Here is a 10,568-nt window from a genome sequence, read left to right as displayed (position 1 = left end):
TTTTTGCACAATTCCAGCAGATTTTTTCTTCAGATTTCTAAAACTGGTCAGGACTCAGGCAGGCGATTAAATTATTTAGGAGCACTGGTATGGACCATGGCTGAAAATCTGCTGTTTCAGAGGAATGTTTAAGTTTTTATTATACACAGAAATATATCACCATGATGCCGATGTCATGAAGCCAGACAAATTTTCAGCAGTGATTACCCTGATTCCTGGCCAAAATCACTCAAACGTATTGCAAGGTTAGTATTAGTATACTAACCTCGCACCACGAACCGCGTTTGGCAGTGGATTTCTAACTAGTGGGTCGCGCGTGCTGGGATCTCACTTCTTGGGTCCACAACACACGACTTCTATGGCTTGAATTTTCTTTGCGCGGCGGCATGTAATGAACCCTTGGGTGGGCCAAAATTAGAGTCTGGTGTTTCTTTCTGATTAGAGTGTTGCTGCATATATGCATGCGTAATGCCTTCAACAATGAAGATAAATGCAATCTTTGTAATGACACAGAGACTCAGAGAGCACTGTACCTCAAGTGATGTTCGTGTAGTCTCCACTTCACTACTGCTACAGCCTACACTACGCTACACACCTACCCGGGTAGGTGTGGCGTACATGTACGGTAGTGTAGCGGTAGTGAAGTGGAGTGGGGCCTACACAAACATCACTTGAGGTAGAGCACCAGTGTTCGATCTGAGTGGAACTTTTCAGGTGTCTTAACCTATCATTTGTTGTTGACCGGGAATTACATGCCACCGCACGTCATCAATCATCACGATAATTAAATTCATACTTTGATTTGATTATTTAAACTATTTCTTTTTTTCTCTCTTCTACACACAGATCTGCACAATTGCTGACTCTGGTGACTTCTGGTCTCTGCTTGCTACCTCAATCTGGGAGATTCCATCATGTCCTTTTACTATGATTTGGATATAGCCATTTTTTTCTTCACTCTTTCCAGGACCTACGGTTTGCAAGTTGTGGACTGATAATGATACAAAAGAAAATTTTCTTTATCAATCTTGGAAACAATTTTGAGCATAGTTTTGGAGAGAACTAAGAAATTTGACTTGGACAGGAATACAGCTTGTCAAAAATAATAACACACAATTTAAAACGAAAGAACAATTTTAATGTTACTAGGGCATTTTGCGAGAAATGTTATACTCAATCACACGTCCCAAATCAAGGGTAAGTCCTTTGATTAAACATGTAGTTGAATTGCGATTGCAACTCGACCTTATTACGCTTGAATTTGAATTTAAGACTTACGCTTGATTTGCAATTGAACATAAGTTTCTTGCAGTGCCCCATAATTATGTTTTGTTATCAGATATTTAACGTGCTGATTTTTCTCGAAAGGTATAATATATTTGTCCTTTTAAACGGTATTTGAATATGGGTACGCCTTTTATTTGTTTTCCACAATATTTATTGCATGTATGAACAGAAGTGAAATATTTATTGTGAAGCACTGTGAATGTTGTGTGCTGTTGTGTGATGGTTCATCATTTTTGTTATAAGACTGAAAGCATGGATATTGCCGTGTTTTTTTTTGTGGTTCCTGACTTTGCTACTTAATGAAATTTCATAATTTTTGTTCAGTCATAAAGAAGAATGTCTATGCTTTATATTGATTATAATATTAATGTGACGCAAGTGTGATTTCTACGTGAAAATATGCTTTGTTATTCACATATATTTCTTGAAAAAAAATTCTAAGCTAAATATCGGTTACCAAAACACGTTAAATGTGCACTTTTTTCACTGTTCAGTAAATTCAAACTTTTATCTATATAACAAGACCAATATTAAGAGCAATAAACAATTCTAAGAGCAAAAAACGCTGATTGGAAAGATCGTCTCCAATGGGCTGCTGTCAGCTCAGCTGCTCACTGATCATTGTGTGACGTCACTCAGCTGGAGCTCGCAAGAGGACCGGTGGAAGGCAGAAATATGGCATGAAAATAAATCATTTTTGAGAGCTGATTTCTGCAAACTCTGGTCACTATTTTGAAAAGTGAAGTTATATATCTGATTAGTAATACTTCCCCTTTACAATGATGACCACATAAAGTCATTATAAAATACTTTTGATTCTTCGGATGTATACTTTAAACCATTAACATATATATATATATATATAACTGTTCACTTAAAACAGGAAGTGTACCCAATGATTTTAAAGTATCCAAAATAATACCCATATATAAAAGTGGCGATAAGACACAACCGATGAATTATAGACCCATATCTATTTTGTCAATACCAAGTAAAATATTATAAAAACGAATTCACCAACAGTTATATGAGTATTTAAATGAGCATCCTCTATTGACTGACAACCAATCTGGTTTTCGGCCTTTATTTCCACTCGACCAACTCTTGCCATCTTGATATTTCAGAATATATATTACAAAATATGAACAGTGGGTTTATAACAGGCGGTGTGTTTTTAGACCTCCGTAAAGCATTCGATGTTATACCTCATGAGAAACTGTTAAAGAAATTGTCATGCTTTGGCCAAAAAAATGAATATAATTGGTTTAAATCATACATCACAGGCAGAATACAACGTGTTTCAATAAATGGTACTTTAAATGATTCGTTAATAGTAAAAACAGGAATTCATCATGGTTCAACCCTTGGCCATTTGATTTTTAGTATTTTCATAAATGATATTGCCAATATGGATTTTATACCATCTTCAAAATTCTCTTTATATGCTGATGATACGGTAATATTTTGTAAAACAAAAACTGAAAAGAATTTGAAACATTATTTACAATCACAGTTTGATATGATTATTGAATGGATGGACAAAAACGAAATGTATATTAACGTCGACAAAACCAAAGTTATGATATTTGGCTCAGTAAATAAAAAAAATGTAAAATTGATATATCATGTAAAAATCTAAAATTGCAAAACGTAGATAGATTCAAATATTTTGGAGTTACTCTTGACCCAGTTATGAAATGGACAATAAAACTGTGTTTAAAAAAAAAAGAGTTAAAGAGAGAGAAACGTATCCGGGGAATCCCCCCCAAAAAAAAGAGAGAGAAAGAAAGAAGACAAACGGATCCGGGGTCCAGAGGAGCCATTACCCCCTCCCCCCCGAAAAAAGACAAACAAAAAAGGAAGATATAAGACATAAAGAAAAGGGTAAATGGGAGAGAGAATTTGAAGATAAAGAAACGGATCCAGTGAAACTGGAAGGGTATTCCCTTCGCCTGCCCCTCATGAGGAAGAGAGAGGGAGGGAAAGAGGAGGGGTAAGGAAAAGGGGAACGAACAGGATAAAGATGGATAACAGATCTAGGAAAATAAAAAGTGGAACACGGAAGAGAACAAGAAGACAAAGAATAGAAGAAAAAAAATGGTATATATTTGGAAAACATTAAGAAAAAATAAGAGAGAGGGGGGTGACAGATGAGTAAAAGAAAAGGAGGAAATGTGGGAAGATAAAGAGGAAATTACCTTGTACATTATGTACTTATTTCGACTCATTCCAATCTTGTAAATATAATTATATTGATTTATTTAAATAAAACATACACAAAAAAGGAGAGGAAATGACATGTATAGGCTCAGTTAGAATAGAGGAAAATTTTCTTTTCCATCCTTTTATTTTCCTTTTTTTTTGGGGGGGGGGGGCGGAAGGCAAGCCCTTCCAGTCCTTTGGATCTCTTCTATATATATGTATATATATTTCAGGCCAATTTGACGCCCCCTAGGTGGAACATCAATTTGGCGCCCCCTAGGTGGAACATCAATTTGGCGCCCCCATGTTTAAGGTCAGTTTGGTGCCCCTTCCTTAAGGTCAATTTGGCACCCCCTAAGTGGCACGTCAATTTGGCGCCCCCCATGTTTAAGGTCAGTTTAGCACGCCCTCCTTACTAGGACAGTTTGGCGCGCCCCCTAAGTTTAAGGTCAATTTGGCGTTCCCCTAGGTCGAACATCAATTTGGCGCCCCCAAGTTTAAGGTCTGTTTGGTGCCCCCGTTACATGTCAGTTTGACGCCCCCAGTCGAATATCAATTTGGCGCCCCCAGTTGAATATCATTTCGGTGCCCACTAGGTGGAACATCAATTTGGCGCCCCGATAGATCGAACATCACTTTGGCGCCCCCCCCCCCAGTTTAAGGTCAGTTTGGCGCCCCCTCATTACAGCTCAATTTGGCGCCCCTCTCTCTCTTCCTTCTTTTTCCCCTTTTTTCTCTCTTTCCCCTTCCCCCGGCCCCCCCTTTTTTTCACCCCGGCCCTTCCCTCTCCTTAATTGTTTTTCTTCTCTCTATCTTCCCCCTTTCCCTCTTTTTTCTCTCCCTTTTCTTTTTTTTTTCTTCCCCTTTTTGTCGCCTCCTTTTCGCCTACTACCCCGGGGGCCAGGGCCACTAAAGCCCCCATCCCTCCAGAATACGCGCATGATATACCACCGTCTTCATCATATGCAGGGTGGAGCCCCAACCCATACTACAAACTGACCTAGGACTGGTGGAAGAACAACTTTCCAGTATTTTGATGTAGAAACAAGAGTGCCCAGGTAATTCACCAGACCTTAAAGCTCGTGGATAGTGTTGGTAAAGGATACAAAAATTCCAGTTGAATGGATCTTTCCTATTGAATAACGATTGCTGATGATGATTCAATGCGAAATTGACAGAATTTCTTCTTGGAAATATTAAATTTTAAATAAACTCCGAGAAATAAAATCATTCTCCTCGGCTGAATTTCAAAGACAGTTCGCTGAATTTATGCGCACTTATATAGCGCCCACTTTCGTCCACGACTGATTTTTCCCCCTGTTAGTTGATCACTAGCCGTTCCACTTTTAGCAAACCGAAATATCCCTGCGAGAGCGTAGTCTGCTAATTCCGTGTACGCGCTCGTCGATCATTGTTCCTTAGTTTTAGCATGGCCTCCGTCGAGTTTCTCCCCCAGCGAGTTCGGCGAGGAGCACAGGAAACCGTTGAATTTTTGTTAGATGGGTTAGATAATTATTTTAAAAAATGTGGACTAACTTACCCCTTATGCTGTCCCTCCAACCTGTAGTTCACATGTTACAGTAGTTTATTTTGACGTTCATGAAAACGTATTAGAGATGAGTCTGTCAAAATTTTGGCTACAAATTTCCACGTGCGACAAGATTGGTTCATGGTTCTTGAAACTGCGAGATACATTATACTGCATGCTGCATGCGATGCGATGCGATGGACATTGGTCACGCTCGCTCAGCTCGGCGCTTCGGCCTGACATTCTCTCACGCTTTATCCAACTCTATGCATTCTGTTCATACACAGTTTTGCGTGTACGATGTGTTCATGTCTTTCACGTCATATTTCAGCGCATGCATTGGGGAAGGGAAATTAATTTGGAAGTGGGAAAAGGGAGAAAAGAAGAAAGGGAAAGGTAAAAAAAAAGAGGATAACAAGTAAAGGAAAAGAAAGAACAAATGAGGCAAGGGAAACAGGAAATAAGAATGGAACGAGCTAACATGATAGCAGAGGCAGATCAATTTCGCGGCCAATATCACGAATATGGGGGGGGGGGAATTTTTCACCCATTATTTTCCACGATCGACCGCTCTGAGTTGATTTTTGTTTCTTTCTTTCTTTGAAGGTGTAGACCTAACAGTCAGCTTTATTCTTATAAAACAACATAAATGCAGGGGCCGCAGAATGGTTTTCAAAGTGAGGGGGGGGGGGGGCTGAGTCAAATGTTTTTTTTTTTTTTGGGGGGGTGACCATGCAAAAAATCACAATCAAATGGTCATTTTTACTTTTTTGAACACGGTTATGGAAAAAAGCAGGGGCTGGAGCCCCCCCCCTCACTTCCGCGACCCCTGAAATGTATAATCCTATACGTACTATTCAATATAGTGCGAGTGATGCGCGAGTTAAAAATTTTCGTAAATGTCATATTTTGTCCTGAAAATAAAACATCTAACTAATAACTATACTGCAAATACGAAGCACGAGCAGATTTTTTTTTCATATATATTCTGGCCTGATAAACAAGGGACCTGTTCTGATTGTAGTATTGAAGACGATACATAGGCCTATATAATTATGATGGCCTATTTCAAGAATGGAATAATGCGAGCGCGAAGTGCGGGCTGAAAATTTTTGACATTCCAACAAGAAAATTGACATTCTAAGCATTAATCCTGAACTGAATAGGTATATAACTAGACAATACGAGCGATAAGCGCGATGGGGAAAATTAAGATTTAGAGCTAAAAACGGGACACTAGTTCATGTTTTGTAAGGCGTGAAGATGGGTAATTAGGCATCTTCCTACGTAATGCGAGCGGGAAGTGCGAGCAGAATTCTAATCTGAAAACTATTTCAAACACTGAAAATGAAACTGACTGGATGTGGATCGCACTCAATGAATGATTCAAGCGCGAAGCTCGAGCGGATATTTTTCGGAAATTATTCTGACCTAGGACGGGAACATTCTAAGGACATTTTGTCATATGAAAATAGAAATTTTCTACCTATTAAGTGTCCCCAAGCGCGAGATGAAAATTCTTTCAATTATAAAAAAAGACAATATAGTTATTAGCAATTCATGAAATGTTATTGTTATTATCTTATTTATTACTCTAATAAGCCCAATAAGAGCGAGAAATTTGTTAATATCAATTTCTGAAAACTGGATATTCTAAGTATTTTTCTATTTATGAATAGAAGGCATTGGTTGATATATCTTTAACAATTAATGCGAGCGCAAATCACGAACCGATTTTTTTTAAATAAATTGTCATGAAAAGGGATTTTAAATAGTTTGTTATAGAGATAAATAACTAACCAATCGAAATGTGAGCGCGCAGCGCTAGCTGATAGGTTTTGACAATCAGAGCTGATATGTTTTGACAATCAGACCTGAATAAGAATATTTTGAGAATTTATTGTAAATACGAAGACTAGAGATTGGGTACTTGACAAATAATGCGAGCGCGTAGCGCGAGCTGCATTGATACTCGATCAGACCATAAACGGACTACGGCTGCACATTAAAAAAATCAATTTGTAAATCAAGCAACGTGATATTTTAAGCTCCATATCAGCCCATTGAGGATTATTTGTATCTCGATATCAAACATGCAAGTGAGAGCGAAAAATTCATATAGTGATATGAAAGATTCTTATTTTTTTTTGTATTTTCCAAGTCTTCTTCTCACCTTATTTTTTTCATTTGTCTTCCTCCTCTTTTCCTCCTTTTTTTCTCCTCTCTTTTCCCTTTTTTTATTTTCCCCACTCCTAGAGGGACCCGGGAACTTCGCCCTGGATCCGCGCTCGCATTATTCATGTTATTAATCTAGAAAGATCCCAAATTACTTATCCTTTTCATTATTTACAAAACATGAATGATGTGTCCCGTTTTAGTCTAAATCTCTTTTTTTTACGCTCGCGCTTCGCCCTCGCATCAATAGTTCAGTGATATACATATCCTGTTTACGTTTACAAAAAAGCTTAGAATTTCCCTTCTTTAGGTAAAAATGTACTTCTATTTGATTGTTGAAATATGCAACGCATTCATGGCTAACTGCAAGACGTCCTTGGCAGGTGCATGGTTCCTTTTCGATCAGATCTAAACGTATATTTAAAATTTCTGTTCACGCTTCGCAGTAATTATTTAGTTGCATATATACACGATTCGTTCAGGCTCACAAACATTGCCCAGAATGTTAAAATTTCAAATACAAAATTAGCTCGCGCTTCGCGCTCGAACTATTTATATAAGGCTTATGAGATTATTAAATATTTATGTTGATTTATAGGAATACAGCTAATGGACTACCCCTTCAAATAAACATACATAAATCAACTTCGAGCGGCCGATTGTGGAAAATGTGACTGAAAAATCCCCCCCCCCATATCAGCGAAGCTGGATCCGCCCCTGTACCCAACATATCATTTGTAAATATGCCTCTATAAAGGAGCTATATACAGTTCTTTACTTGTGTTTCTGCTCAGACTCATTAGAAAGGTGCAAATTGGAAACTTGAAACTGATCATGCATCCAGTGCCATTTGGCCAGGGTATACCAATCATGGTACAAGAGCGATTTATATAGTTTATGGCAATATCGAATTGGACTGTGTCAGGCAAGGTCGCCAATTATAGTAAAAAGATTCTTATAAAATTTTACGTTGTGAAGAAAGTTCAAAAATGGTCACTCGTTTCGTGTTAGATGTCAAGTAAGATTTTTTATTTATTGGAACGTGGAACAAAAGAAAATGTATCATTTTGGATTTTGAAATAAAAATTGGTGGAAACAGCAAAACAGACGGGCCCATATTTTATAATGGCAATTTTCGTACATTTAGCTCTATTGTGCAAGACTCTCTTACACTGGGGAAATGAAACAGAATATATGATAAATGACCATGCATGAATGAATGAATAAATGCATACAATTATTAAAGTAAATAAATAAAAATGTATGTCTATGAGCAATTTTCAAAATATACCTTGGTCGCCCCCAGCCCTGATCCGCCAATTTACATGTGGAAAGAAAAATTATGGGAAAACTGGCGTATATGCTGTATTCTCGACCGCTGGTCTTTCTCACATTCATAAAATATTTTGGGAATAAGTTTTGACTTTATAAAATTATGAAGTCAGAGATCTTTTCATTACAAGAGATTCGTACTTTGTTTCGTTGACAAACAAAAATTACACGTTTTATACAGCCGAAGGCCAAATACTTGCTCGTGCAGTATTATTTTGTCCACCCTTATGCGATTGGTGAGGTTGGGGGGGGGGGGGGGTAGGCCTATTGGGGAAGGGATAGGCCATGCAGTTGAACAAATAGGCATTTTCACAAGAAAGTGTGTGTGAAGAAATAATATTACTTCAATGCACTATGAATTATGATGCAATTAATTTAGGCCGATATCGCAACATGTTTGTTTTGGGTTTTTTTGCTTTTCTCTCACTCATAACAGTCCGAGTGACAATATATATCCGGTTATTCATGAGGGACGTGTATCGTTTGGTTGTCAAGTTAGAAACAAAGAATTGCAATAATAAAGTTTGTCAGACTAGACAAATTCCCAACGACTCGTTCCCATGCAGCTCGATCCCCACCCAACCCCCCTCCCCTACGTTCTTTCTTTCTCTATATAATTTCTTTCTTTCATTGCATTTTTTCCCCTTCCCGTTCTTTCACCTCCTTTTTCTGATAATGACTTGAAAATCGATCAGTGCTTGGCTTGTAAATCATTGTCCCTGCCATTTTTTTTGCATCTCTCCCACAGTTCAATGTTTAATTAAAGGTCAAGTCCACCCCAGAAAAAAAAATGTTGATTTGAATCAATAGAAAAAAAATCCAACAAGCATAATTTTGAAAAATTCATCAAAATTGGATGTAAAAATGAGTAAATCAGTATGGCATTTCCAAATTTCACATAGCCTATATTTTTCACAAAATAGTTATATGCACAACTCAGTATTATGCAAATGAGAGTTGATGATGTCCCTCGATCACTACCAACCGCGTAGCCAGGATTTCATTTTGGAGGGGGCGGTAAATGCACGCGAAGCGTGCCAACACTTACAGAGCGCGCGAAGCGCACTCCCTAGGGGGTGGGTGCAGGGAGGGGGAGTTTCCCCCTCCCTTGCGAAGCTTTTGGTGTTCCATAAATTAAAATGAAAAGGAGCCGTCTCTCTTGTCTTTAGTACCTATATATCAGCTCCAATTCAGTTGACTATATTGTGATTTTGAACATTGTTTTCAAAAAGGATTGTGAACGCACAAAAAAGGAATACAATGGAGGAAATTAAAATGATAATAACCCCGTGCGAAGCGCGGAAACTAAAGCGTTTTATCAATTTTTTGCCATGAAAAGGGTCCCGAGAAAACGGTATTCTCAAACACATATTGGATACTTCCCTTGGAAAGATCAGATTTGATTACAAACAATTTAGCGACAGTGCATATCTTTAACTCGCAAAACAGAGGAGAAGAAGTGTATATGCCGGGAGGAAGATATTCCTCCCCGCGCAGAACAACGAAACTCTGAAATTTCAAAGGGCAGACGTTTCATCAAATGCAGATATCTCCAATACCCGATCGGCTCTAATTCAATTAATTTTCTAAGATTATTGAACTTCATTACAAGGAAAATAGTGCGCAAAAAGTTGAAACTTCTGTGATTTATTGAAATTATATAAAAAGGATACCTAATTTCTTTTTCTTATCCTGAAGCGCTTCATTTTGAATTATAAAGAAACTTTGGTGTCATTCAAAATTTCAAACTGAGGGCGCAAAACAGGACAGGAGATGAATGTGCAGGGAAATGACATGAAGTTTAATAGAATTTGATAAAAAATATTGTACTTTTTTATTTAATAAGATACGAATTTTATACCTTCCTCTTTTTAAATTAGGAACCTGTTTGCCCCAAAAATTATGGTTGTTTAGTAATGAGCTGAAAAGCGGGAGAAGTTGACTTTATGGAGGTGACGGCAGAAATTGATATAAAGATTTCACCCAACCGGAGCCGACCAGAAGTTGCGCGATCAATAAAAAAAAAAGATAACTTCATATACTT

This window comes from Lytechinus pictus, chromosome 7 (assembly GCF_037042905.1).
Source record: "Lytechinus pictus isolate F3 Inbred chromosome 7, Lp3.0, whole genome shotgun sequence".
Lineage (NCBI taxonomy): Eukaryota > Metazoa > Echinodermata > Echinoidea > Temnopleuroida > Toxopneustidae > Lytechinus > Lytechinus pictus.
The sequence above is the reverse complement of the archived record's forward strand: the minus strand, read 5'-3'. Positions refer to the sequence as shown.